This window comes from Oncorhynchus keta, chromosome 4 (genome assembly GCF_023373465.1).
Source record: "Oncorhynchus keta strain PuntledgeMale-10-30-2019 chromosome 4, Oket_V2, whole genome shotgun sequence".
In the NCBI taxonomy this organism is placed as follows: domain Eukaryota; kingdom Metazoa; phylum Chordata; class Actinopteri; order Salmoniformes; family Salmonidae; genus Oncorhynchus; species Oncorhynchus keta.
In genome coordinates this window covers 4,667,218-4,693,843 of record NC_068424.1, presented here as the reverse complement: position 1 = coordinate 4,693,843, position 26,626 = coordinate 4,667,218, and the positions used below count along the sequence as shown (strand labels likewise).

Here is a 26,626-nt window from a genome sequence, read left to right as displayed (position 1 = left end):
TTAAGACAGTCCTAGAGGTGTTCTCGTGGGGCCTACAGTTAGTTAAGACAGTCCTAGAGGTGTTCTAGTGGGGCCTACAGTTAGTTAAGACAGTCCTAGGGGTGTTCTAGTGGGGCCTACAGTTAAGACAGTCCTAGAGGTGTTCTCGTGGGGCCTACAGTTAGTTAAGACAGTCCTAGAGGTGTTCTAGTGGGACCTAAAGTTAAGACAGTCCTAGAAGTGTACTAGTGGGGCCTACAGATAGTTAAGACAGCCCTAGAGGTGTTCTAGTGGGGCCTACAGTTAAGACAGTCCTCGAGGTGTTCTAATGGGGCCTACAGTTAGTTAAGACAGTCTTAGAGGTGTTCTAGTGGGGCCTACAGTTAAGACAGTCCTAGAGGTGTTCTCGTGGGGCCTACAGTTAGTTAAGACAGTCCTAGAGGTGTTCTAGTGGGACCTAAAGTTAAGACAGTCCTAGAAGTGTACTAGTGGGGCCTACAGATAGTTAAGACAGCCCTAGAGGTGTTCTAGTGGGGCCTACAGTTAAGACAGTCCTAGAGGTGTTCTAATGGGGCCTACAGTTAAGACAGTCCTAGAGGTGTTCTCGTGGGGCCTACAGTTAGTTAAGACAGTCCTAGAGGTGTTCTAGTGGGACCTAAAGTTAAGACAGTCCTAGAAGTGTACTAGTGGGGCCTACAGATAGTTAAGACAGCCCTAGAGGTGTTCTAGTGGGGCCTACAGTTAAGACAGTCCTAGAGGTGTTCTAATGGGGCCTACAGTTAAGACAGTCTTAGAGGTGTTCTTGTGGGGCCGACAGTTAGTTAAGACAGTCCTAGAGGTGTTCTAGTGGGGCCTACAGTTAGTTAAGACAGTCCCAGAGGTGTTCTCGTGGGGCCTACAGTTAGTTAAGACAGTCCTAGAGGTGTTCTAGTGGGGCCTACAGTTAGTTAAGACAGTCCTAGAGGTGTTCTAGTGGGGCCTACAGTTAGTTAAGACAGTCCTAGAGGTGTTCTAGTGGGGCCTACAGTTAGTTAAGACAGTCCTAGGGGTGTTCTAGTGGGGCCTACAGTTAAGACAGTCCTAGAGGTGTTCTCGTGGGGCCTACAGTTAGTTAAGACAGTCCTAGAGGTGTTCTAGTGGGACCTACAGTTAAGACAGTCCTAGAAGTGTACTAGTGGGGCCTACAGATAGTTAAGACAGCCCTAGAGGTGTTCTAGTGGGGCCTACAGTTAAGACAGTCCTCGAGGTGTTCTCGTGGGGCCTACAGTTAGTTAAGACAGTCCTAGAGGTGTTCTAGTGGGACCTACAGTTAAGACAGTCCTAGAAGTGTACTAGTGGGGCCTACAGATAGTTAAGACAGCCCTAGATGTGTTCTAGTGGGGCCTACAGTTAGTTAAGACAGTCTTAGAGATGTCATAAGGTGAATGCACCAATTTGTAAGTCGCTCTGGATAAGAGCGTCTGCTAAATGACTTAAATGTAAATGTAAATGTTCTAGTGGGGCCTACAGTTAAGACAGTCCTAGAGGTGTTCTAGTGGGGCCTACAGTTAAGACAGTCCAAGAGGTGTTCTAATGGGGCCTACAGTTAAGACAGTCCTAGAGGTGTTCTAGTGGGACCTACAGTTAAGACAGTCCTAGAAGTGTACTAGTGGGGCCTACAGATAGTTAAGACAGCCCTAGAGGTGTTCTAGTGGGGCCTACAGTTAAGACAGTCCTCGAGGTGTTCTAATGGGGCCTACAGTTAGTTAAGACAGTCTTAGAGATGTCATAAGGTGAATGCACCAATTTGTAAGTCGCTCTGGATAAGAGCGTCTGCTAAATGACTTAAATGTAAATGTAAATGTTCTAGTGGGGCCTACAGTTAAGACAGTCCTAGAGGTGTTCTAGTGGGGCCTACAGTTAAGACAGTCCTAGAGGTGTTCTAATGGGGCCTACAGTTAAGACAGTCCTAGAGATGTTCTAGTGGGGCCTACAGTTAGTTAAGACAGTCCTAGAGATGTTGTAGTGGGGCCTACAGTTAGTTAAGACAGTCCTAGAGGTGTTCTCGTGGGGCCTACATTTAGTTAAGACAGTCCTAGAGGTGTTATAGTGGGGCCTACAGTTAGTTAAGACAGTCCGAGAGGTGTTCTAGTAGGGCCTACTGTTAGTTAAGACAGTCCTAGAGGTGTTCTAGTGGGGCCTACAGTTAGTTAAGACAGTCCTAGAGGTGTTCTCGTGGGGCCTACAGTTAGTTATGACAGTCCTAGAGGTGTTATAGTGGGGCCTACAGTTAGTTAAGACAGTCCTAGAGGTGTTCTCGTGGGGCCTACAGTTAAGACAGTCCTAGACGTGTTCTCGTGGGGCCTACAGTTAAAACAGTCCTAGAGGTGTTCTAGTGGGGCCTACAGTTAAGACAGTCCTCGAGGTGTTCTTGTGGGGCCTACAGTTAGTTAAGACAGTCCTAGAGGTGTTCTAGTGGGGCCTACAGTTAAGACAGTCCTAGAGGCGTTCTAATGGGGCCTATAGTTAAGACAGTCCTAGAGGTGTTCTAGGGGGCCTACAGTTAGTTAAGACCGTGCTAAAGGTTTTCTAGTGGGGCCTACAGTTAAGACAGTCTTAGAGGTGTTCTAGTGGGGCCTACAATTAGTTAAGACAGTCCTAGAGGTGTTCTAGTGGGGCCTACAGTTAGTTAAGACAGTCCTAGAGGTTTTCTAGTGGGGCCTACAGTTAAGACAGTCCTAGAGGCGTTCTAATGGGGCCTACAGTTAAGACAGTCCTAGAGGTGTTCTAGGGGGGCCTACAGTTAGTTAAGACAGTCCTAGAGGTGTACTAGTGGGGCCTACAGTTAGTTAAGACAGTCCTAGAGGTGTTATAGTGGGGCCTACAGTTAGTTAAGACAGTCCTAGAGGTGTTCTCGTGGGGCCTACAGTTAAGACAGTCCTAGACGTGTTCTCGTGGGGCCTACAGTTAAAACAGTCCTAGAGGTGTTCTAGTGGGGCCTACAGTTAAGACAGTCCTCGAGGTGTTCTTGTGGGGCCTACAGTTAGTTAAGACAGTCCTAGAGGTGTTCTAGTGGGGCCTACAGTTAAGACAGTCCTAGAGGCGTTCTAATGGGGCCTATAGTTAAGACAGTCCTAGAGGTGTTCTAGGGGGCCTACAGTTAGTTAAGACCGTGCTAAAGGTTTTCTAGTGGGGCCTACAGTTAAGACAGTCTTAGAGGTGTTCTAGTGGGGCCTACAATTAGTTAAGACAGTCCTAGAGGTGTTCTAGTGGGGCCTACAGTTAGTTAAGACAGTCCTAGAGGTTTTCTAGTGGGGCCTACAGTTAAGACAGTCCTAGAGGCGTTCTAATGGGGCCTACAGTTAAGACAGTCCTAGAGGTGTTCTAGGGGGCCTACAGTTAGTTAAGACAGTCCTAGAGGTGTACTAGTGGGGCCTACAGTTAGTTAAGACAGTCCTATAGGTGTTCTAGGGGGCCTACAGTTAAGACAGTCGTAGAGATGTTCTAGTGGGGCCTACAGTTAGTTAAGACAGTCCTAGAGGTGTTCTAGTGGGGCCTACAGTTAGTTAAGACAGTCCTAGAGATGTTCTAGTGGGGCCTACAGTTAGTTAAGACAGTCCTAGAGATGTTGTAGTGGGACCTACAGTTAGTTAAGACAGTCCTAGAGGTGTTCTAGTGGGGCCTACAGTTAGTTAAGACAGTCCTAGAGGTGTTCTCGTGGGGCCTACAGTTAGTTAAGACAGTCCTAGAGGTGTTATAGTGGGGCCTACAGTTAGTTAAGACAGTCCTAGAGGTGTTCTCGTGGGGCCTACAGTTAAGACAGTCCTAGACGTGTTCTCGTGGGGCCTACAGTTAAAACAGTCCTAGAGGTGTTCTAGTGGGGCCTACAGTTAAGACAGTCCTCGAGGTGTTCTTGTGGGGCCTACAGTTAGTTAAGACAGTCCTAGAGATGTTGTAGTGGGGCCTACAGTTAGTTAAGACAGTCCTAGAGATGTTGTAGTGGGGCCTACAGTTAGTTAAGACAGTCCTAGAGATGTTGTAGTGGGACCTACAGTTAGTTAAGACAGTCCTAGAGATGTTGTAGTGGGGCCTACAGTTAGTTAAGACAGTCCTAGAGATGTTGTAGTGGGGCCTACAGTTAGTTAAGACAGTCCTAGAGATGTTGTAGTGGGGCCTACAGTTAGTTAAGACAGTCCTAGAGATGTTGTAGTGGGGCCTACAGTTAGTTAAGACAGTCCTAGAGATGTTGTAGTGGGGCCTACAGTTAGTTAAGACAGTCCTAGAGATGTTGTAGTGGGGCCTACAGTTAGTTAAGACAGTCCTAGAGATGTTGTTGTGGGGCCTACAGTTAGTTAAGACAGTCCTAGAGATGTTGTAGTGGGGCCTACAGTTAGTTAAGACAGTCCTAGAGATGTTGTAGTGGGGCCTACAGTTAGTTAAGACAGTCCTAGAGATGTTGTAGTGGGGCCTACAGTTAGTTAAGACAGTCCTAGAGGTGTTCTAGTGGGGCCTACAGTTAGTTAAGACAGTCCTAGAGGTGTACTAGTGGGGCCTACAGTTAGTTAAGACAGTCCTAGAGATGTTGTAGTGGGGCCTACAGTTAGTTAAAACAGTCCTAGAGATGTTGTAGTGGGACCTACAGTTAGTTAAGACAGTCCTAGAGATGTTGTAGTGGGACCTACAGTTAGTTAAGACAGTCCTAGAGATGTTGTAGTGGGGCCTACAGTTAGTTAAGACAGTCCTAGAGATGTTGTAGTGGGACCTACAGTTAGTTAAGACAGTCCTAGAGATGTTGTAGTGGGGCCTACAGTTAGTTAAGACAGTCCTAGAGATGTTGTAGTGGGGCCTACAGTTAGTTAAGACAGTCCTAGAGATGTTGTAGTGGGGCCTACAGTTGGTTAAGACAGTCCTAGAGATGTTGTAGTGGGGCCTACAGTTAGTTAAGACAGTCCTAGAGATGTTGTAGTGGGGCCTACAGTTAGTTAAGACAGTCCTAGAGATGTTGTAGTGGGGCCTACAGTTAGTTAAGACAGTCCTAGAGATGTTGAAGTGGGGCCTACAGTTAGTTAAGACAGTCCTAGAGATGTTGTAGTGGGGCCTACAGTTGGTTAAGACAGTCCTAGAGATGTTGTAGTGGGGCCTACAGTTAGTTAAGACAGTCCTAGAGATGTTGTAGTGGGGCCTACAGTTAGTTAAGACAGTCCTAGAGATGTTGTAGTGGGGCCTACAGTTAGTTAAGACAGTCCTAGAGATGTTGTAGGGTGGCCTACAGTTAGTTAAGACAGTCCTAGAGGTGTTGTAGTGGGGCCTACAGTTAGTTAAGACAGTCCTAGAGATGTTGTAGTGGGGCCTACAGTTAGTTAAGACAGTCCTAGAGATGTTGTAGTGGGGCCTACAGTTAGTTAAGACAGTCCTAGAGATGTTGTAGTGGGGCCTACAGTTAGTTAAGACAGTCCTAGAGATGTTGTAGTGGGACCTACAGTTAGTTAAGACAGTCCTAGAGGTGTTGTAGTGGGGCCTACAGTTAGTTAAGACAGTCCTAGAGATGTTGTAGTGGGGCCTACAGTTAGTTAAGACAGTCCTAGAGATGTTGTAGTGGGGCCTACAGTTAGTTAAGACAGTCCTAGAGATGTTGTAGTGGGGCCTACAGTTAGTTAAGACAGTCCTAGAGATGTTGTAGTGGGACCTACAGTTAGTTAAGACAGTCCTAGAGATGTTGTAGTGGGGCCTACAGTTAGTTAAGACAGTCCTAGAGATGTTGTAGTGGGACCTATGTAGATAATTTGGAGTTCCATTTGGGGCAGAAAAATATTAGTGTATCTCAAAAAAAAAAAACATTAGTATTACTTCTACTGTCAGATGACCAATACATGTGATCATGTTTTTATCTATCAGTCTATCAAGGCATTCTAGCTGCTCATTAACACCAGTAAATGAGTAGATGATAGTTGTTTTTGATTTCTCTAACGGGTGGTTTGTCTCTGGCATCGTAATTGATTCATCATATTCTCAAGCGTCATCCTGATATCATTACTGTAACTCTTTTGGTCTGTTTCCAGTTAGTTTTTCATCCTGATCATTTAAAACTTCTCTGTTCGTATTGCTGTCGTGTCTTGGACTGGATGTAATTGTTTATATTTCTGTAGTGTCTTGGACATGATTGACTTTTAAAACTGAATGATTTCAGTCAAGACCTCAAGCTTAACTTCTACTTTCTCTGCTTGTTTTCGCAGAATGATAATACCAGCCACGTTGCCTTTTGTTCTAATTGACATGCTAGAATATAATATATTATATATATATATATATATATATATATATATATATATACGACGCCCCTATCTCCGGCCCCATCTCCGCCCCTATCTCCGCCCCCATCTCCGCCCCCATCTCCCCAGTTCAATAGGTACTTACTGTAAATCTTTCGTCTTGCCCATTCACCCTCTGAATGGCAAACATACACAATCCATGTCTCCATTGTCTCAAGATGTAAAACTCCTTCTTTAACCTGTCTCCTCTCCTTCATCTACACTGAATGAAGTGGATTTAACAGGTGACATCAATAAGAGATCACGGTTTTCACCTGGTCAGTCTGTTAAACAAAGAGCAGGTGTTCTTAATGTTTTGTACACTCAGTGTATCGGAGAAATGTCTTTATTATATAATGATATAACATTGTTATCATGACCAATGCACCATTATCAAAATATAAACTGAGAAATGAAAATGTTTACTTTCAAATATTGGTATGACTGACAATGTGCTGTCAATCATCCTACAATGTGTTGTCAGTCATCCTACAATGTGCTGTCAGTCATCCTACAATGTGTTGTCAGTCATCCTACAATGTGTTGTCAGTCATCCTACAATGTGCTGTCAGTCATCCTACAATGTGCTGTCAGTCATCCTACAATGTGCTGTCAGTCATCCTACAATGTGTTGTCAGTCATCCTACAATGTGCTGTCAGTCATCCTACAATGTGTTGTCAGTCATCCTACAATGTGTTGTCAGTCATCCTACAATGTGCTGTCAGTCATCCTACAATGTGCTGTCAGTCATCCTACAATGTGCTGTCAGTCATCCTACAATGTGCTGTCAGTCATCCTACAATGTGTTGTCAGTCATCCTACAATGTGTTGTCAGTCATCCTACAATGTGCTGTCAGTCATCCTACAATGTGTTGTCAGTCATCCTACAATGTGCTGTCAGTCATCCTACAATGTGTTGTCAGTCATCCTACAATGTGCTGTCAATCATCCTACAATGTGTTGTCAGTCATCCTACAATGTGCTGTCAGTCATCCTACAATGTGCTGTCAGTCATCCTACAATGTGCTGTCAGTCATCCTACAATGTGTTGTCAATCATCCTACAATGTGTTGTCAGTCATCCTACAATGTGCTGTCAATCATCCTACAATGTGTTGTCAGTCATCCTACAATGTGCTGTCAGTCATCCTACAATGTGTTGTCAGTCATCCTACAATGTGTTGTCAGTCATCCTACAATGTGCTGTCAGTCATCCTACAATGTGCTGTCAGTCATCCTACAATGTGTTGTCAATCATCCTACAATGTGTTGTCAGTCATCCTACAATGTGCTGTCAATCATCCTACAATGTGTTGTCAGTCATCCTACAATGTGCTGTCAGTCATCCTACAATGTGTTGTCAGTCATCCTACAATGTGCTGTCAGTCATCCTACAATGTGCTGTCAGTCATCCTACAATGTGCTGTCAGTCATCCTACAATGTGTTGTCAGTCATCCTACAATGTGCTGTCAGTCATCCTACAATGTGTTGTCAGTCATCCTACAATGTGCTGTCAGTCGTCAATGTGCTGTCAGTCATCCTACAATGTGCTGTCAGTCATCCTACAATGTTTGTCAGTCATCCTACAATGTGCTGTCAGTCATCCTACAATGTGCTGTCAATCATCCTACAATGTGTTGTCAGTCATCCTACAATGTGCTGTCAATCATCCTACAATGTGTTGTCAGTCATCCTACAATGTGCTGTCAGTCATCCTACAATGTGTTGTCAGTCATCCTACAATGTGCTGTCAATCATCCTACAATGTGTTGTCAGTCATCCTACAATGTGCTGTCAGTCATCCTACAATGTGCTGTCAGTCATCCTACAATGTGCTGTCAGTCATCCTACAATGTGTTGTCAATCATCCTACAATGTGTTGTCATCCTACAATGTGCTGTCATCATCCTACAATGTCAATCATCCTACAATGTGTTGTCAGTCATCCTACAATGTGCTGTCAGTCATCCTACAATGTGTTGTCAGTCATCCTACAATGTGTTGTCAGTCATCCTACAATGTGCTGTCAGTCATCCTACAATGTGTTGTCAGTCATCCTACAATGTGCTGTCAGTCATCCTACAATGTGCTGTCAGTCATCCTACAATGTGTTGTCAGTCATCCTACAATGTGCTGTCAGTCATCCTACAATGTGCTGTCAGTCATCCTACAATGTGCTGTCAGTCATCCTACAATGTGTTGTCAGTCATCCTACAATGTGCTGTCAGTCATCCTACAATGTGTTGTCAGTCATCCTACAATGTGTTGTCAGTCATCCTACAATGTGCTGTCAGTCATCCTACAATGTGCTGTCAGTCATCCTACAATGTGCTGTCAGTCATCCTACAATGTGTTGTCAGTCATCCTACAATGTGTTGTCAATCATCCTACAATGTGTTGTCAGTCATCATCCTACAATGTGTTGTCAGTCATCCTACAATGTGTTGTCAGTCATCCTACAATGTGCTGTCAGTCATCCTACAATGTGTTGTCAGTCATCCTACAATGTGTTGTCAGTCATCCTACAATGTGTTGTCAGTCATCCTACAATGTGCTGTCAGTCATCCTACAATGTGTTGTCAGTCATCCTACAATGTGCTGTCAGTCATCCTACAATGTGCTGTCAGTCATCCTACAATGTGTTGTCAGTCATCCTACAATGTGTTGTCAGTCATCCTACAATGTGCTGTCAGTCATCCTACAATGTGTTGTCAATCATCCTACAATGTGTTGTCAGTCATCCTACAATGTGCTGTCAGTCATCCTACAATGTGTTGTCAGTCATCCTACAATGTGTTGTCAGTCATCCTACAATGTGTTGTCAGTCATCCTACAATGTGCTGTCAATCATCCTACAATGTGTTGTCAGTCATCCTACAATGTGTTGTCAGTCATCCTACAATGTGTTGTCAGTCATCCTACAATGTGTTTTCAGTCATCCTACAATGTGTTGTCAGTCATCCTACAATGTGCTGTCAGTCATCCTACAATGTGTTGTCAGTCATCCTACAATGCCAGAAGACGATGGGGGAAAAAAACTCTAAACAATTATGGAATATAAATGAGAATATCTTAAATGTTATTTATTTATTTCCATAGCAACTAGAGTAACATGTAAAGCTATTTTATGTTTTGTTGTGAATTAATGTAGAGAATAATTATATATATTTTTCTAAACCAAAACCAAACAAGCACAACCAACGATTTAACGGTGACTTCTCATAAAGATGTTGTTTATGAGAAGGTGTTTAAACATTAGGCTTTGATCATAGTATAGAACTGTACAGACTTTTATAGAGTTAAAACATCAGGTCTTTAAGTAATAGATACAATATAATTGAGTTCTCAGGATTTCTAACTATCAACTCTCTTATGTTTCGATTGGCTCTCTGGTTTTCATCAACAGGTATAATGTCAGCTAGTACAGAACTTTATATAATATGTTTTCAAACCCACATTGATGTCTTGGCGACTAGGGATATACCCTCGACGCCCCTATCTCCGCCCCCATCTCCGCCCCTATCTCCGCCCCCATCTCCGCCCCTATCTCCGCTCCCTATCTCCGCCCCCATCTCCGCTCCCCATCTCCGCCCCTATCTCCGCTCCCTATCTCCGCTCCCCATCTCCGCCCCTATCTCCACTCCCTATCTCCGCCCCCATCTCCGCCCCCATCTCCGCCCCCATCTCCGCCCCCGTCTCCGCCCCTGTCTCCGCTCCCTATCTCCGCCCCCATCTCCGCCCCCTAGGGAGAGGGAGAGGGAGAGGGAGAGGGAGAGATACAGAGAGAGAGAGACAGCTAGACAGATACAAAAAGAGAGAGAGAGAGAGAGAGAGAGACAGTTAGACAGATACAGAGAGAGAGAGACAGTTAGACAGATACAGAGAGAGAGAGAGAGAGAGAGAGAGACAGACAGATACAGAGAGAGAGAGAGAGAGAGAGACAGTTAGACAGATACAGAGAGAGAGAGAGAGACAGTTAGACAGATACAGAAAGAGAGAGAGAGAGACAGTTAGACAGATACAGAGAGAGAGAGAGAGAGAGACAGTGAGACAGATACAGAGAGAGAGAGAGAGAGACAGTGAGACAGATACAGAGAGAGAGAGAGAGAGACAGTTAGACAGATACAGAGAGAGAGAGCGAGACAGTTAGACAGATACAGAGAGAGAGAGAGAGACAGTTAGACAGATACAGAGAGAGAGACAGTTAGACAGATACAGACAGACAGACAGACAGACAGACAGACAGACAGACAGACAGACAGACAGACAGACAGACAGACAGACAGACAGACAGACAGACAGACAGACAGACAGACAGACAGACAGACAGAGCAGTCATCAATGAGAGTCTAACGGACCATCAGAATGGCAGAACGGAATTGGACCTCAGACAGGAAGAGATGTGAATGGATCACTCTGATTGGCTCCTACTGAAGCCAAGTCAATGAAAAGTCAGTATTGTAGATCACTGGAAGGAGTGATGGGCTGGATCCCCATGGCATGCTTGCAGGAAGACTGGTCCATTGATAAATGGTTAGGATAGGTTATGGAGACAGTTTTGGGATGCAGGGAAGGACACTAGTCTTTGGACTAAAATATAACCTGTTTCTAGGTGAGAGCAGCTGTTCTAGAACTAGAACTAGAGCAGTTTCTAGGCCTACAGTTAGTTAAGACAGTCCTAGAGGTGTTATAGTGGGGCCTACAGTTAAGACAGTCCTAGAGGTGTTCTAGTGGGGCCTGCAGTTAGTTAAGACAGTCCTAGAGGTGTTCTAGTGGGGCCTACAGTTGGTTAAGACAGTCCTAGAGGTGTTTTAGTGGGGCCTACAGTTAAGACAGTCCTAGAGGTGTTCTAGTGGGGCCTACAGTTAAGACAGTCCTTGGGGTGTTCTCGTGGGGCCTACAGTTAGTTAAGACAGTCCTAGAGGTGTTCCAGTGGGGCCTACAGTTAGTTAAGACAGTCCTAGAGGTGTTCTAGTGGGACCTACTGTTAAGACAGTCCTGGAAGTGTTCTAGTGGGGCAAACAGATAGTTAAGACAGTCCTAGAGGTGTTCTAGGGGGCCTACAGTTAATTAAGACAGTCTTAAAGGTGTTCTAGTGGAGCCTACAGTTAGTTAAGACAGTCCTAGATGTGTTCTAGTGGGGCCTACAGTTAAGACAGTTCTAGAGGTGTTCTAGGGGGCCTACAGTTAGTTAAGACAGTGCTAAAGGTGTTCTAGTGGGGTCTACAGTTAAGACAGTCCTAAAGGTGTTCTTAGTAGGGCCTACAGTTAGTTAAGACAGTCCTAGAGGTGTTCTCGTGGGGCCTACAGTTAAGACAGTCCTAGAGGTGTTCTAGTGGGGCCTACAGTTAGTTAAGACAGTCCTATAGGTGTTCTAGTGGGGCCTACAGTTAAGACAGTCCTAGAGGTGTTCTAGTGGGGCCTACAGTTAGTTAAGACAGTCCTAGAGGTGTTCTCGTGGGGCCTACAGTTAGTTAAGACAGTCCTTGAGGTGTTCTAGTGGGGCCGACAGTTAAGACAGTCCTAGAGGTGTTCTAGTGGGGCCTACAGTTAAGACAGTCCTAGAGGTGTTCTAATGGGGCCTACAGTTAAGACAGTCCTAGAGGTGTTCTAGTGGGGCCTACAGTTAAGACAGTCCTAGAGGTGTTCTAATGGGGCCTACAGTTAAGACAGTCCTAGAGGTGTTCTAGGGGGGCCTACAGTTAGTTAAGACAGTCCTAGAGGTGTTCTAGTGGGGCCTACAGTTAGTTAAGACAGTCCTAGAGGTGTTCTAGGGGGGCCTACAGTTAGTTAAGACAGTCCTAGAGGTGTTCTAGGGGGCCTACAGTTAGTTAAGACAGTCCTAGAGGTGTTCTAGGGGGGCCTACAGTTAGTTAAGACAGTCCTAAAGGTGTTCTAGTGGAGCCTACAGTTAGTTAAGACAGTCCTAGAGGTGTTCTAGTGGGGCCTACAGTTAGTAAAGACAGTCCTAGAGGTGTTCTAGGGGGGCCTACAGTTAGTTAAGACAGTCCTAGATGTGTTCTTGTGGGGCCTACAGTTAGTAAAGACAGTCCTAGAGGTGTTCTAGTGGGGCCTACAGTTAGTTAAGACAGTCCTAGAGGTGTTCTAATGGGGCCTACAGTTAAGACAGTCTTAGAGGTGTTCTAGTGGGGCCTACAGTTAGTTAAGACAGTCCTAGAGGTGTTCTAGTAGGGCCTACAGTTAGTTAAGATAGTCCTAGAGGTGTTCTAGTGGGGCCTACAGTTAGTTAAGACAGTCCTAGAGGTGTTCTAGTGGGGCCTACAGTTAAGACAGTCCTACAGGTGTTCTATTGGGGCCTACAGTTAGTTAAGACAGTGCTAAAGGTGTTCTAGTGGGGTCTACAGTTAAGACAGTCCTAGAGGTGTTCTAGTGGGGCTTACAGTTAGTTAAGACAGTCCTAGAGGTGTTCTAGTGGGGCCTACAGTTAGTTAAGACAGTCCTAGAGGTGTTCTAGTGGGACCTACAGTTAAGACAGCCCTAGAGGTGTTCTCGTGGGGACTACAGTTAGTTAAGACAGTCCTTGAGGTGTTCTAGTGGGGCCGACAGTTAAGACAGTCCTAGAGGTGTTCTAGTGGGGCCTACAGTTAAGACAGTCCTAGAGGTGTTCTAGTGGGGCCTACAGTTAAGACAGTCCTAGAGGTGTTCTAATGGGGCCTACAGTTAAGACAGTCCTAGAGGTGTTCTAGGGGGCCTACAGTTAGTTAAGACAGTCCTAGAGGTGTTCTAGGGGGCCTGAAGTTAGTTAAGACAGTCCTAGAGGTGTTCTAGGGGGCCTACAGTTAGTTAAGACTGTCCTAGAGGTGTTCTAGGGGGCCTACAGTTAGTTAAGACAGTCTTAAAGGTGTTCTAGTGGAGCCTACAGTTAGTTAAGACAGTCCTAGAGGTGTTCTAGTGGGGCCTACAGTTAGTAAAGACAGTCCTAGAGGTGTTCTAGGGGGCCTACAGTTAGTTCAGACAGTCCTAGATGTGTTCTTGTGGGGCCTACAGTTAGTTAAGACAGTCCTAGAGGTGTTCTAATGGGGCCTACAGTTAAGACAGTCTTAGAGGTGTTCTAGTGGGGCCTACAGTTAGTTAAGACAGTCCTAGAGGTGTTCTAGTAGGGCCTACAGTTAGTTAAGATAGTCCTAGAGGTGTACTAGTGGGGCCTACAGTTAGTTAAGACAGTCCTAGAGGTGTTCTAGTGGGGCCTACAGTTAAGACAGTCCTAGAGGTGTTCTTGTGGGGCCTACAGTTAAGACAGTTCTAGAGGTGTTCTAGGGGGCCTACAGTTAGTTAAGACAGTGCTAAAGGTGTTCTAGTGGGGTCTACAGTTAAGACAGTCCTAGAGGTGTTCTAGTGGGGCCTACAGTTAGTTAAGACAGTCCTAGAGGTGTTCTAATGGGGCCTACAGTTAAGACAGTCTTAGAGGTGTTCTAGTGGGGCCTACAGTTAAGACAGTCCTCGAGGTGTTCTAATGGGGCCTACAGTTAGTTAAGACAGTCTTAGAGGTGTTCTAGTGGGGCCTACAGTTAAGACAGTCCTAGAGGTGTTCTAGTGGGGCCTACAGTTAAGACAGTCCTCGAGGAGTTCTAGTGGGGCCTACAGTTAAGACAGTCTTAGAGGTGTTCTAGTGGGGCCTACAGTTAAGACAGTCCTAGAGGTGTTCTAATGGGGCCTACAGTTAAGACAGTCTTAGAGGTGTTCTAGTGGGGCCTACAGTTAAGACAGTCCTATAGGTGTTCTAGTGGGGCCTACAGTTAAGACAGTCCTCGAGGAGTTCTAGTGGGGCCTACAGTTAAGACAGTCTTAGAGGTGTTCTAGTGGGGCCTACAGTTAAGACAGTCCTAGAGGTGTTCTTGTGGGGCCTACAGTTAAGACAGTTCTAGAGGTGTTCTAGGGGGCCTACAGTTAGTTAAGACAGTGCTAAAGGTGTTCTAGTGGGGTCTACAGTTAAGACAGTCCTAGAGGTGTTCTAGTGGGGCCTACAGTTAGTTAAGACAGTCCTAGAGGTGTTCTAATGGGGCCTACAGTTAAGACAGTCTTAGAGGTGTTCTAGTGGGGCCTACAGTTAGTTAAGACAGTCCTAGAGGTGTTCTAGTGGGGCCTACAGTTAAGACAGTCCTAGAGGTGTTCTTGTGGGGCCTACAGTTAAGACAGTTCTAGAGGTGTTCTAGGGGGCCTACAGTTAGTTAAGACAGTGCTAAAGGTGTTCTAGTGGGGTCTACAGTTAAGACAGTCCTAGAGGTGTTCTAGTGGGGCCTACAGTTAGTTAAGACAGTCCTAGAGGTGTTCTAGTGGGACCTACAGTTAAGACAGTCCTAGAGTTGTTCTAGTGGGGCCTACAGTTAAGACAGTCCTCGAGGTGTTCTAATGGGGCCTACAGTTAGTTAAGACAGTCTTAGAGGTGTTCTAGTGGGGCCTACAGTTAAGACAGTCCTAGAGGTGTTCTAGTGGGGCCTACAGTTAAGACAGTCCTCGAGGAGTTCTAGTGGGGCCTACAGTTAAGACAGTCTTAGAGGTGTTCTTGTGGGGCCGACAGTTAGTTAAGACAGTCCTAGAGGTGTTCTCGTGGGGCCTACAGTTAGTTAAGACAGTCCTAGAGGTGTTCTAGTGGGACCTAAAGTTAAGACAGTCCTAGAAGTGTACTAGTGGGGCCTACAGATAGTTAAGACAGCCCTAGAGGTGTTCTAGTGGGGCCTACAGTTAAGACAGTCCTCGAGGTGTTCTAATGGGGCCTACAGTTAGTTAAGACAGTCTTAGAGGTGTTCTAGTGGGGCCTACAGTTAAGACAGTCCTAGAGGTGTTCTAATGGGGCCTACAGTTAAGACAGTCTTAGAGGTGTTCTTGTGGGGCCGACAGTTAGTTAAGACAGTCCTAGAGGTGTTCTAGTGGGGACTACAGTTAGTTAAGACAGTCCTTGGGGTGTTCTAGTGGGGCCGACAGTTAAGACAGTCCTAGAGGTGTTCTAGTGGGGCCTACAGTTAAGACAGTCCTAGAGGTGTTCTAGTGGGGCCTACAGTTAAGACAGTCCTAGAGGTGTTCTAATGGGGCCTACAGTTAAGACAGTCCTAGAGGTGTTCTAGGGGGCCTACAGTTAGTTAAGACAGTCCTAGAGGTGTTCTAGGGGGCCTGCAGTTAGTTAAGACAGTCCTAGAGGTGTTCTAGGGGGCCTACAGTTAGTTAAGACTGTCCTAGAGGTGTTCTAGGGGGCCTACAGTTAGTTAAGACAGTCCTAAAGGTGTTCTAGTGGAGCCTACAGTTAGTTAAGACAGTCCTAGAAGTGTTCTAGTGGGGCCTACAGTTAGTAAAGACAGTCCTAGAGGTGTTCTAGGGGGCCTACAGTTAGTTCAGACAGTCCTAGATGTGTTCTTGTGGGGCCTACAGTTAGTAAAGACAGTCCTAGAGGTGTTCTAATGGGGCCTACAGTTAAGACAGTCTTAGAGGTGTTCTAGTGGGGCCTACAGTTAGTTAAGACAGTCCTAGAGGTGTTCTAGTAGGGCCTACAGTTAGTTAAGATAGTCCTAGAGGTGTACTAGTGGGGCCTACAGTTAGTTAAGACAGTCCTAGAGGTGTTCTAGTGGGGCCTACAGTTAAGACAGTCCTAGAGGTGTTCTTGTGGGGCCTACAGTTAAGACAGTTCTAGAGGTGTTCTAGGGGGCCTACAGTTAGTTAAGACAGTGCTAAAGGTGTTCTAGTGGGGTCTACAGTTAAGACAGTCCTAGAGGTGTTCTAGTGGGGCCTACAGTTAGTTAAGACAGTCCTAGAGGTGTTCTAATGGGGCCTACAGTTAAGACAGTCTTAGAGGTGTTCTAGTGGGGCCTACAGTTAAGACAGTCCTAGAGGTGTTCTAGTGGGGCCTACAGTTAAGACAGTCCTCGAGGAGTTCTAGTGGGGCCTACAGTTAAGACAGTCTTAGAGGTGTTCTAGTGGGGCCTACAGTTAAGACAGTCCTAGAGGTGTTCTAATGGGGCCTACAGTTAAGACAGTCTTAGAGGTGTTCTAGTGGGGCCTACAGTTAAGACAGTCCTATAGGTGTTCTAGTGGGGCCTACAGTTAAGACAGTCCTCGAGGAGTTCTAGTGGGGCCTACAGTTAAGACAGTCTTAGAGGTGTTCTAGTGGGGCCTACAGTTAAGACAGTCCTAGAGGTGTTCTTGTGGGGCCTACAGTTAAGACAGTTCTAGAGGTGTTCTAGGGGGCCTACAGTTAGTTAAGACAGTGCTAAAGGTGTTCTAGTGGGGTCTACAGTTAAGACAGTCCTAGAGGTGTTCTAGTGGGGCCTACAGTTAGTTAAGACAGTCCTAGAGGTGTTCTAATGGGGCCTACAGTTAAGACAGTCTTAGAGGTGTTCTAGTGGGGCCTACAGTTAAGACAGTCCTAGAGGTGTTCTAGTGGGGCCTACAGTTAAGACAGTCCTCGAGGAGTTCTAGTGGGGCCTACAGTTAAGACAGTCTTAGAGGTGTTCTAGTGGGGCCTACAGTTAAGACAGTCCTAGAGGTGTTCTAATGGGGCCTACAGTTAAGACAGTCTTAGAGGTGTTCTAGTGGGGCCTACAGTTAAGACAGTCCTATAGGTGTTCTAGTGGGGCCTACAGTTAAGACAGTCCTCGAGGAGTTCTAGTGGGGCCTACAGTTAAGACAGTCTTAGAGGTGTTCTAGTGGGGCCTACAGTTAAGACAGTCCTAGAGGTGTTCTTGTGGGGCCTACAGTTAAGACAGTTCTAGAGGTGTTCTAGGGGGCCTACAGTTAGTTAAGACAGTGCTAAAGGTGTTCTAGTGGGGTCTACAGTTAAGACAGTCCTAGAGGTGTTCTAGTGGGGCCTACAGTTAGTTAAGACAGTCCTAGAGGTGTTCTAATGGGGCCTACAGTTAAGACAGTCTTAGAGGTGTTCTAGTGGGGCCTACAGTTAGTTAAGACAGTCCTAGAGGTGTTCTAGTGGGGCCTACAGTTAAGACAGTCCTAGAGGTGTTCTTGTGGGGCCTACAGTTAAGACAGTTCTAGAGGTGTTCTAGGGGGCCTACAGTTAGTTAAGACAGTGCTAAAGGTGTTCTAGTGGGGTCTACAGTTAAGACAGTCCTAGAGGTGTTCTAGTGGGGCCTACAGTTAGTTAAGACAGTCCTAGAGGTGTTCTAGTGGGACCTACAGTTAAGACAGTCCTAGAGTTGTTCTAGTGGGGCCTACAGTTAAGACAGTCCTCGAGGTGTTCTAATGGGGCCTACAGTTAGTTAAGACAGTCTTAGAGGTGTTCTAGTGGGGCCTACAGTTAAGACAGTCCTAGAGGTGTTCTAGTGGGGCCTACAGTTAAGACAGTCCTCGAGGAGTTCTAGTGGGGCCTACAGTTAAGACAGTCTTAGAGGTGTTCTTGTGGGGCCGACAGTTAGTTAAGACAGTCCTAGAGGTGTTCTCGTGGGGCCTACAGTTAGTTAAGACAGTCCTAGAGGTGTTCTAGTGGGACCTAAAGTTAAGACAGTCCTAGAAGTGTACTAGTGGGGCCTACAGATAGTTAAGACAGCCCTAGAGGTGTTCTAGTGGGGCCTACAGTTAAGACAGTCCTCGAGGTGTTCTAATGTGGTCCTTCTGTAGCTCAGTGGTAGAGCATGGCGCTTACGCCAGGGTAGTGGGTCTCGATGGGGACCACCCATACGTAGAATGTATGCACACATGACAGTCGTCTGCTAAATGGCATATATTATTATTATTATTATATTATATTATTATATTATTATTAATGGGGCCTACAGTTAGTTAAGACAGTCTTAGAGGTGTTCTAGTGGGGCCTACAGTTAAGACAGTCCTAGAGGTGTTCTAATGGGGCCTACAGTTAAGACAGTCTTAGAGGTGTTCTTGTGGGGCCGACAGTTAGTTAAGACAGTCCTAGAGGTGTTCTAGTGGGGCCTACAGTTAGTTAAGACAGTCCTAGAGGTGTTCGTGGGGCCTACAGTTAGTTAAGACAGTCCTAGAGGTGTTCTAGTGGGGCCTACAGTTAGTTAAGACAGTCCTAGAGGTGTTCTCGTGGGGCCTACAGTTAGTTAAGACAGTCCTAGAGGTGTTCTAGTGGGGCCTACAGTTAGTTAAGACAGTCCTAGAGGTGTTCTAGTGGGGCCTACAGTTAAGACAGTCCTAGAGGTGTTCTAGTGGGGCCTACAGTTAAGACAGTCCTAGAGGTGTTCTAGTGGGGCCTACAGTTAGTTAAGACAGTCCTAGAGGTGTTCTAGTGGGGCCTACAGTTAGTTAAGACAGTCCTAGAGGTGTTCTAGTGGGGCCTACAGTTAAGACAGTCCTAGAGGTGTTCTCGTGGGGCCTACAGTTAGTTAAGACAGTCCTAGAGGTGTTCTAGTGGGACCTACAGTTAAGACAGTCCTAGAAGTGTACTAGTGGGGCCTACAGATAGTTAAGACAGCCCTAGGGTGTTCTAGTGGGGCCTACAGTTAGTTAAGACAGTCTTAGAGATGTCATAAGGTGAATGCACCAATTTGTAAGTCGCTCTGGATAAGAGCGTCTGCTAAATGACTTAAATGTAAATGTAAATGTTCTAGTGGGGCCTACAGTTAAGACAGTCCTAGAGGTGTTCTAGTGGGGCCTACAGTTAAGACAGTCCAAGAGGTGTTCTAGTGGGGCCTACAGTTAAGACAGTCCTAGAGGTGTTCTAGTGGGGCCTACAGTTAGTTAAGACAGTCCTAGAGGTGTTCTAGTGGGGCCTACAGTTAGTTAAGACAGTCCTAGAGGTGTTCTAGTGGGGCCTACAGTTAGTTAAGACAGTCCTAGAGGTGTTCTAGTGGGGCCTACAGTTAGTTAAGACAGTCCTAGAGGTGTTCTAGTGGGGCCTACAGTTAGTTAAGACAGTCCTAGAGGTGTTCTAGTGGGGCCTACAGTTAGTTAAGACAGTCCTAGAGGTGTTCTAGTGGGGCCTACAGTTAGTTAAGACAGTCCTAGAGGTGTTATAGTGGGGCCTACAGTTAGTTAAGACAGTCCTAGAGGTGTTATAGTGGGCCCTACAGTTAGTTAAGACAGTCCTAGAGGTGTTCTCGTGGGGCCTACAGTTAAGACAGTCCTAGACGTGTTCTCGTGGGGCCTACAGTTAAGACAGTCCTAGAGGTGTTCTAGTGGGGCCTACAGTTAAGACAGTCCTCGAGGTGTTCTTGTGGGGCCTACAGTTAGTTAAGACAGTCCTAGAGGTGTTCTAGTGGGGCCTACAGTTAAGACAGTCCTAGAGGCGTTCTAATGGGGCCTACAGTTAAGACAGTCCTAGAGGTGTTCTAGTGGGGCCTACAGTTAGTTAAGACAGTCCTAGAGGTGTTCTAGTGGGGCCTACAGTTAGTTAAGACAGTCCTAGGGGTGTTCTAGTGGGGCCTACAGTTAAGACAGTCCTAGAGGTGTTCTAGTGGGGCCTACAGTTAGTTAAGACAGTCCTAGAGGTGTTCTAGTGGGGCCTACAGTTAGTTAAGACAGTCCTAGAGGTGTTCTAGTGGGACCTACAGTTAAGACAGTCCTAGAAGTGTACTAGTGGGGCCTACAGATAGTTAAGACAGCCCTAGAGGTGTTCTAGTGGGGCCTACAGTTAGTTAAGACAGTCTTAGAGATGTCATAAGGTGAATGCACCAATTTGTAAGTCGCTCTGGATAAGAGCGTCTGCTAAATGACTTAAATGTAAATGTAAATGTTCTAGTGGGGCCTACAGTTAAGACAGTCCTAGAGGTGTTCTAGTGGGGCCTACAGTTAAGACAGTCCAAGAGGTGTTCTAGTGGGGCCTACAGTTAAGACAGTCCAAGAGGTGTTCTAGTGGGGCCTACAGTTAAGACAGTCTCAGAGGTGTTCTTGTGGGGCCTACAGTTAGTTAAGACAGTCCTAGAGGTGTTCTAGTGGGGCCTACAGTTAGTTAAGACAGTACTAGAGGTGTTCTAGTGGGGCCTACAGTTAGTTAAGACAGTCCTAGAGGTGTTCTCGTGGGGCCTACGGTTAGTTAAGACAGTCCTAGAGGTGTTCTAGTGGGGCCTACAGTTAGTTAAGACAGTCCTAGAGGTGTTCTAGTGGGGCCTACAGTTAAGACAGTCCTAGAGGTGTTCTCGTGGGTCCTACAGTTAGTTAAGACAGTCCTAGAGGTGTTCTAGTGGGACCTACAGTTAAGACAGTCCTAGAAGTGTACTAGTGGGGCATACATTTAGTTAAGACAGTCCTAGGGGTGTTCTAATGGGGCCTACAGTTAGTTAAGACAGTCTTAGAGATGTCATAAGGTGAATGCACCAATTTGTAAGTCGCTCTGGATAAGAGCGTCTGCTAAATGACTTAAATGTAAATGTAAATGTTCTAGTGGGGCCTACAGTTAAGACAGTCCTAGAGGTGTTCTAGTGGGGCCTACAGTTAAGACAGTCCTAGAGGTGTTCTTGTGGGGCCGACAGTTAGTTAAGACAGTCCTAGAGGTGTTCTAGTGGGGCCTACAGTTAGTTAAGACAGTCCTAGAGGTGTTCTCGTGGGGCATACATTTAGTTAAGACAGTCCTAGAGGTGTTATAGTGGGGCCTACAGTTAGTTAAGACAGTCCTAGAGGTGTTCTAGTGGGGCCTACAGTTAGTTAAGACAGTCCTAGAGGTGTTCTAGTGGGGCCTACAGTTAGTTAAGACAGTCCTAGGGGTGTTCTAGTGGGGCCTACAGTTAAGACAGTCCTAGAGGTGTTCTCGTGGGGCCTACAGTTAGTTAAGACAGTCCTAGAGGTGTTCTAGTGGGACCTACAGTTAAGACAGTCCTAGAAGTGTACTAGTGGGGCCTACAGGTAGTTAAGACAGTCTTAGAGATGTCATAAGGTGAATGCACCAATTTGTAAGTCGCTCTGGATAAGAGCGTCTGCTAAATGACTTAAATGTAAATGTAAATGTTCTAGTGGGGCCTACAGTTAAGACAGTCCTAGAGGTGTTCTAGTGGGGCCTACAGTTAAGACAGTCCAAGAGGTGTTCTAGTGGGGCCTACAGTTAAGACAGTCCTAGAGGTGTTCTAGTGGGGCCTACAGTTAGTTAAGACAGTCCTAGAGGTGTTCTCGTGGGGCATACATTTAGTTAAGACAGTCCTAGAGGTGTTATAGTGGGGCCTACAGTTAGTTAAGACAGTCCTAGAGGTGTTCTCGTGGGGCCTACATTTAGTTAAGACAGTCCTAGAGGTGTTATAGTGGGGCCTACAGTTAGTTAAGACAGTCCTAGAGGTGTTCTCATGGGGCCGACAGTTAGTTAAGACAGTCCTAGAGGTGTTCTAGTGGGGCCTACAGTTAGTTAAGACAGTCCTAGAGGTGTTCTCGTGGGGCCTACATTTAGTTAAGACAGTCCTAGAGGTGTTATAGTGGGGCCTACAGTTAGTTAAGACAGTCCTAGAAGTGTACTAGTGGGGCCTACAGATAGTTAAGACAGCCCTAGAGGTGTTCTAGTGGGGCCTACAGTTAAGACAGTCCAAGAGGTGTTCTAGTGGGGCCTACAGTTAAGACAGTCTGAGAGGTGTTCTAGTGGGGCCTACAGTTAGTTAAGACAGTCCTAGAGGTGTTCTAGTGGGGCCTACAGTTAGTTAAGACAGTCCTAGAGGTGTTCTAGTGGGGCCTACAGTTAGTTAAGACAGTCCTAGAGGTGTTCTAGTGGGGCCTACAGTTAGTTAAGACAGTCCTAGAGGTGTTCTAGTGGGGCCTACAGTTAGTTAAGACAGTCCTAGAGGTGTTCTAGTGGGGCCTACAGTTAGTTAAGACAGTCCTAGAGGTGTTCTAGTGGGGCCTACAGTTAAGACAGTCCTAGAGGTGTTCTAGTGGGGTACAGTTAAGACAGTCCTCGAGGTGTTCTTGTGGGGCCTACAGTTAGTTAAGACAGTCCTAGAGGTGTTCTAGTGGGGCCTACAGTTAAGACAGTCCTAGAGGCGTTCTAATGGGGCCTACAGTTAAGACAGTCCTAGAGGTGTTCTAGGGGGCCTACAGTTAGTTAAGACCGTGCTAAAGGTTTTCTAGTGGGGCCTACAGTTAAGACAGTCTTAGAGGTGTTCTAGTGGGGCCTACAGTTAGTTAAGACATTCCTAGAGGTGTTGTAGTGGGGCCTACAGTTAGTTAAGACAGTCCTAGAGGTGTTTTAGTGGGGCCTACAGTTTAGACAGTCCTAGAGGTGTTCTAGTGGGGCCTACAGTTAAGACAGTCCTAGAGGCGTTCTAATGGGGCCTACATTTAGTTAAGACAGTCCTAGAGGTGTTCTAGGGGGCCTACAGTTAGTTAAGACAGTCCTAGAGGTGTACTAGTGGGGCCTACAGTTAGTTAAGACAGTCCTATAGGTGTTCTAGGGGGCCTACAGTTAAGACAGTCCTAGAGGTGTTCTAGGGGGCCTACAGTTAGTTAAGACCGTGCTAAGGTTTTCTAGTGGGGCCTACAGTTAAGACAGTCTTAGAGGTGTTCTAGTGGGGCCTACAGTTAGTTAAGACAGTCCTAGAGGTGTTCTAGTGGGGCCTACAGTTAGTTAAGACAGTCCTAGAGGTGTTTTAGTGGGGCCTACAGTTTAGACAGTCCTAGAGGTGTTCTAGTGGGGCCTACAGTTAAGACAGTCCTAGAGTTCTAATGGGGCCTACAGTTAAGACAGTCCTAGAGGTGTTCTAGGGGGCCTACAGTTAGTTAAGACAGTCCTAGAGGTGTACTAGTGGGGCCTACAGTTAGAGACAGTCCTATAGGTGTTCTAGGGGGCCTACAGTTAAGACAGTCCTAGAGATGTTCTAGTGGGGCCTACAGTTAGTTAAGACAGTCCTAGAGATGTTGTAGTGGGACCTACAGTTAGTTAAGACAGTCCTAGAGATGTTGTAGTGGGGCCTAAAGTTAGTTAAGACAGTCCTAGAGATGTTGTAGTGGGGCCTACAGTTAGTTAAGACAGTCCTAGAGATGTTGTAGTGGGGCCTACAGTTAGTTAAGACAGTCCTAGAGGTGTTCTAGTGGGGCCTACAGTTAGTTAAGACAGTCCTAGAGATGTTCTAGTGGGGCCTACAGTTAGTTAAGACAGTCCTAGAGATGTTGTTGTGGGGCCTACAGTTAGTTAAGACAGTCCTAGAGATGTTGTAGTGGGGCCTACAGTTAGTTAAGACAGTCCTAGAGATGTTGTAGTGGGACCTACAGTTAGTTAAGACAGTCCTAGAGATGTTGTAGTGGGGCCTAAAGTTAGTTAAGACAGTCCTAGAGATGTTGTAGTGGGGCCTACAGTTAGTTAAGACAGTCCTAGAGATGTTGTAGTGGGGCCTACAGTTAGTTAAGACAGTCCTAGAGGTGTTCTAGTGGGGCCTACAGTTAGTTAAGACAGTCCTAGAGATGTTCTAGTGGGGCCTACAGTTAGTTAAGACAGTCCTAGAGATGTTGTTGTGGGGCCTACAGTTAGTTAAGACAGTCCTAGAGATGTTGTAGTGGGGCCTACAGTTAGTTAAGACAGTCCTAGAGATGTTGTAGTGGGACCTACAGTTAGTTAAGACAGTCCTAGAGATGTTGTAGTGGGGCCTACAGTTAGTTAAGACAGTCCTAGAGGTGTTCTAGTGGGGCCTACAGTTAGTTAAGACAGTCCTAGAGGTGTACTAGTGGGGCCTACAGTTAGTTAAGACAGTCCTAGAGATGTTGTAGTGGGACCTACAGTTAGTTAAAACAGTCCTAGAGATGTTGTAGTGGGACCTACAGTTAGTTAAGACAGTCCTAGAGATGTTGTAGTGGGACCTACAGTTAGTTAAGACAGTCCTAGAGATGTTGTAGTGGGGCCTACAGTTAGTTAAGACAGTCCTAGAGATGTTGTAGTGGGACCTACAGTTAGTTAAGACAGTCCTAGAGATGTTGTAGTGGGGCCTACAGTTAGTTAAGACAGTCCTAGAGATGTTGTAGTGGGGCCTACAGTTAGTTAAGACAGTCCTGGAGATGTTGTAGTGGGGCCTACAGTTAGTTAAGACAGTCCTAGAGATGTTGTAGTGGGGCCTACAGTTAGTTAAGACAGTCCTAGAGATGTTGTAGTGGGGCCTACAGTTAGTTAAGACAGTCCTGAGATGTTGTAGTGGGGCCTACAGTTAGTTAAGACATTCCTAGAGATGTTGTAGTGGGGCCTACAGTTAGTTAAGACAGTCCTAGAGATGTTGTAGTGGGGCCTACAGTTAATTAAGACAGTCCTAGAGATGTTGTAGTGGGGCCTACAGTTAGTTAAGACAGTCCTAGAGGTGTTCTAGTGGGGCCTACAGTTAGTTAAGACAGTCCTAGAGATGTTGTAGTGGGGCCTACAGTTAGTTAAGACAGTCCTAGAGATGTTGTAGTGGGGCCTACAGTTAGTTAAGACAGTCCTAGAGATGTTGTAGTGGGGCCTACAGTTAGTTAAGACAGTCCTAGAGATGTTGTAGTGGGGCCTACAGTTAGTTAAGACAGTCCTAGAGGTGTTCTAGTGGGGCCTACAGTTAAGACAGTCCTCGAGGTGTTCTTGTGGGGCCTACAGTTAGTTAAGACAGTCCTAGAGGTGTTCTAGTGGGGCCTACAGTTAAGACAGTCCTAGAGGCGTTCTAATGGGGCCTACAGTTAAGACAGTCCTAGAGGTGTTCTAGGTGGGCCTACAGTTAGTTAAGACCGTGCTAAAGGTTTTCTAGTGGGGCCTACAGTTAAGACAGTCTTAGAGGTGTTCTAGTGGGGCCTACAGTTAGTTAAGACATTCCTAGAGGTGTTGTAGTGGGGCCTACAGTTAGTTAAGACAGTCCTAGAGGTGTTTTAGTGGGGCCTACAGTTAAGACAGTCCTAGAGGTGTTCTAGTGGGGCCTACAGTTAAGACAGTCCTAGAGGCGTTCTAATGGGGCCTACAGTTAAGACAGTCCTAGAGGTGTTCTAGGGGGGCCTACAGTTAGTTAAGACAGTCCTAGAGGTGTACTAGTGGGGCCTACAGTTAGTTAAGACAGTCCTATAGGTGTTCTAGGGGGGGCTACAGTTAAGACAGTCCTAGAGATGTTCTAGTGGGGCCTACAGTTAGTTAAGACAGTCCTAGAGGTGTTCTAGTGGGGCCTACAGTTAGTTAAGACAGTCCTAGAGATGTTCTAGTGGGGCCTACAGTTAGTTAAGACAGTCCTAGAGATGTTGTAGTGGGGCCTACAGTTAGTTAAGACAGTCCTAGAGATGTTGTAGTGGGGCCTACAGTTAGTTAAGACAGTCCTAGAGATGTTGTAGTGGGGCCTACAGTTAGTTAAGACAGTCCTAGAGATGTTGTAGTGGGGCCTACAGTTAGTTAAGACAGTCCTAGAGATGTTGTAGTGGGGCCTACAGTTAGTTAAGACAGTCCTAGAGGTGTTCTAGTGGGGCCTACAGTTAGTTAAGACAGTCCTAGAGATGTTCTAGTGGGGCCTACAGTTAGTTAAGACAGTCCTAGAGATGTTGTTGTGTGGCCTACAGTTAGTTAAGACAGTCCTAGAGATGTTGTAGTGGGGCCTACAGTTAGTTAAGACAGTCCTAGAGATGTTGTAGTGGGGCCTACAGTTAGTTAAGACAGTCCTAGAGATGTTGTAGTGGGACCTACAGTTAGTTAAGACAGTCCTAGAGATGTTGTAGTGGGGCCTACAGTTAGTTAAGACAGTCCTAGAGGTGTTCTAGTGGGGCCTACAGTTAGTTAAGACAGTCCTAGAGGTGTACTAGTGGGGCCTACAGTTAGTTAAGACAGTCCTAGAGATGTTGTAGTGGGGCCTACAGTTAGTTAAAACAGTCCTAGAGATGTTGTAGTGGGACCTACAGTTAGTTAAGACAGTCCTAGAGATGTTGTAGTGGGACCTACAGTTAGTTAAGACAGTCCTAGAGATGTTGTAGTGGGGCCTACAGTTAGTTAAGACAGTCCTAGAGATGTTGTAGTGGGACCTACAGTTAGTTAAGACAGTCCTAGAGATGTTGTAGTGGGGCCTACAGTTAGTTAAGACAGTCCTAGAGATGTTGTAGTGGGGCCTACAGTTAGTTAAGACAGTCCTGGAGATGTTGTAGTGGGGCCTACAGTTAGTTAAGACAGTCCTAGAGATGTTGTAGTGGGGCCTACAGTTAGTTAAGACAGTCCTAGAGATGTTGTAGTGGGGCCTACAGTTAGTTAAGACAGTCCTGGAGATGTTGTAGTGGGGCCTACAGTTAGTTAAGACATTCCTAGAGATGTTGTAGTGGGGCCTACAGTTAGTTAAGACAGTCCTAGAGATGTTGTAGTGGGGCCTACAGTTAGTTAAGACAGTTCTAGAGATGTTGTAGTGGGGCCTACAGTTAGTTAAGACAGTCCTAGAGATGTTGTAGTGGGGCCTACAGTTAGTTAAGACAGTCCTAGAGATGTTGTAGTGGGGCCTACAGTTAGTTAAGACAGTCCTAGAGATGTTGTAGTGGGACCTACAGTTAGTTAAGA

At 46.0% G+C, this 26,626-nt stretch overlaps 1 protein-coding gene and 2 long non-coding RNA genes across 4 annotated transcripts in view; 2 read left to right on the top strand and 1 right to left on the bottom strand.

Annotated features, from left to right (window-relative positions):
- The window catches only part of LOC118375327 (potassium voltage-gated channel subfamily B member 2-like), a 337,287-nt gene extending 321,596 nt beyond the window's left edge, over positions 1 to 15,691 (top strand). Inside the window, exons 5-7 of the mRNA XM_052498874.1 lie at positions 2,783 to 2,824; positions 12,158 to 12,241; positions 15,673 to 15,691. The gene's annotated coding sequence lies outside the window, so the exon portion shown is untranslated. The remainder of the gene's footprint in view (positions 1 to 2,782; positions 2,825 to 12,157; positions 12,242 to 15,672) is intronic.
- A 1,981-nt stretch (positions 15,692 to 17,672) lies between these two features.
- Positions 17,673 to 21,691, top strand: LOC127916586 (uncharacterized). Of its 2 annotated transcripts, none has more exons than XR_008095374.1 (3): positions 17,673 to 17,822; positions 20,850 to 21,030; positions 21,643 to 21,691. It is a non-coding gene; the product is annotated as an uncharacterized LOC127916586 (long non-coding RNA). The 2 variants fall into 2 exon arrangements; XR_008095373.1 differs by lacking the exon at positions 17,673 to 17,822 and adding an exon at positions 18,215 to 18,310.
- A 1,533-nt stretch (positions 21,692 to 23,224) lies between these two features.
- LOC127916589 (uncharacterized) lies at positions 23,225 to 26,065 on the bottom strand. Its single transcript, XR_008095375.1, has 3 exons — positions 25,981 to 26,065; positions 23,914 to 24,081; positions 23,225 to 23,409 (listed from the first exon to the last, which is right to left on the bottom strand). It is a non-coding gene; the product is annotated as an uncharacterized LOC127916589 (long non-coding RNA).
- Between the last annotated feature and the right edge of the window lie 561 nt (positions 26,066 to 26,626).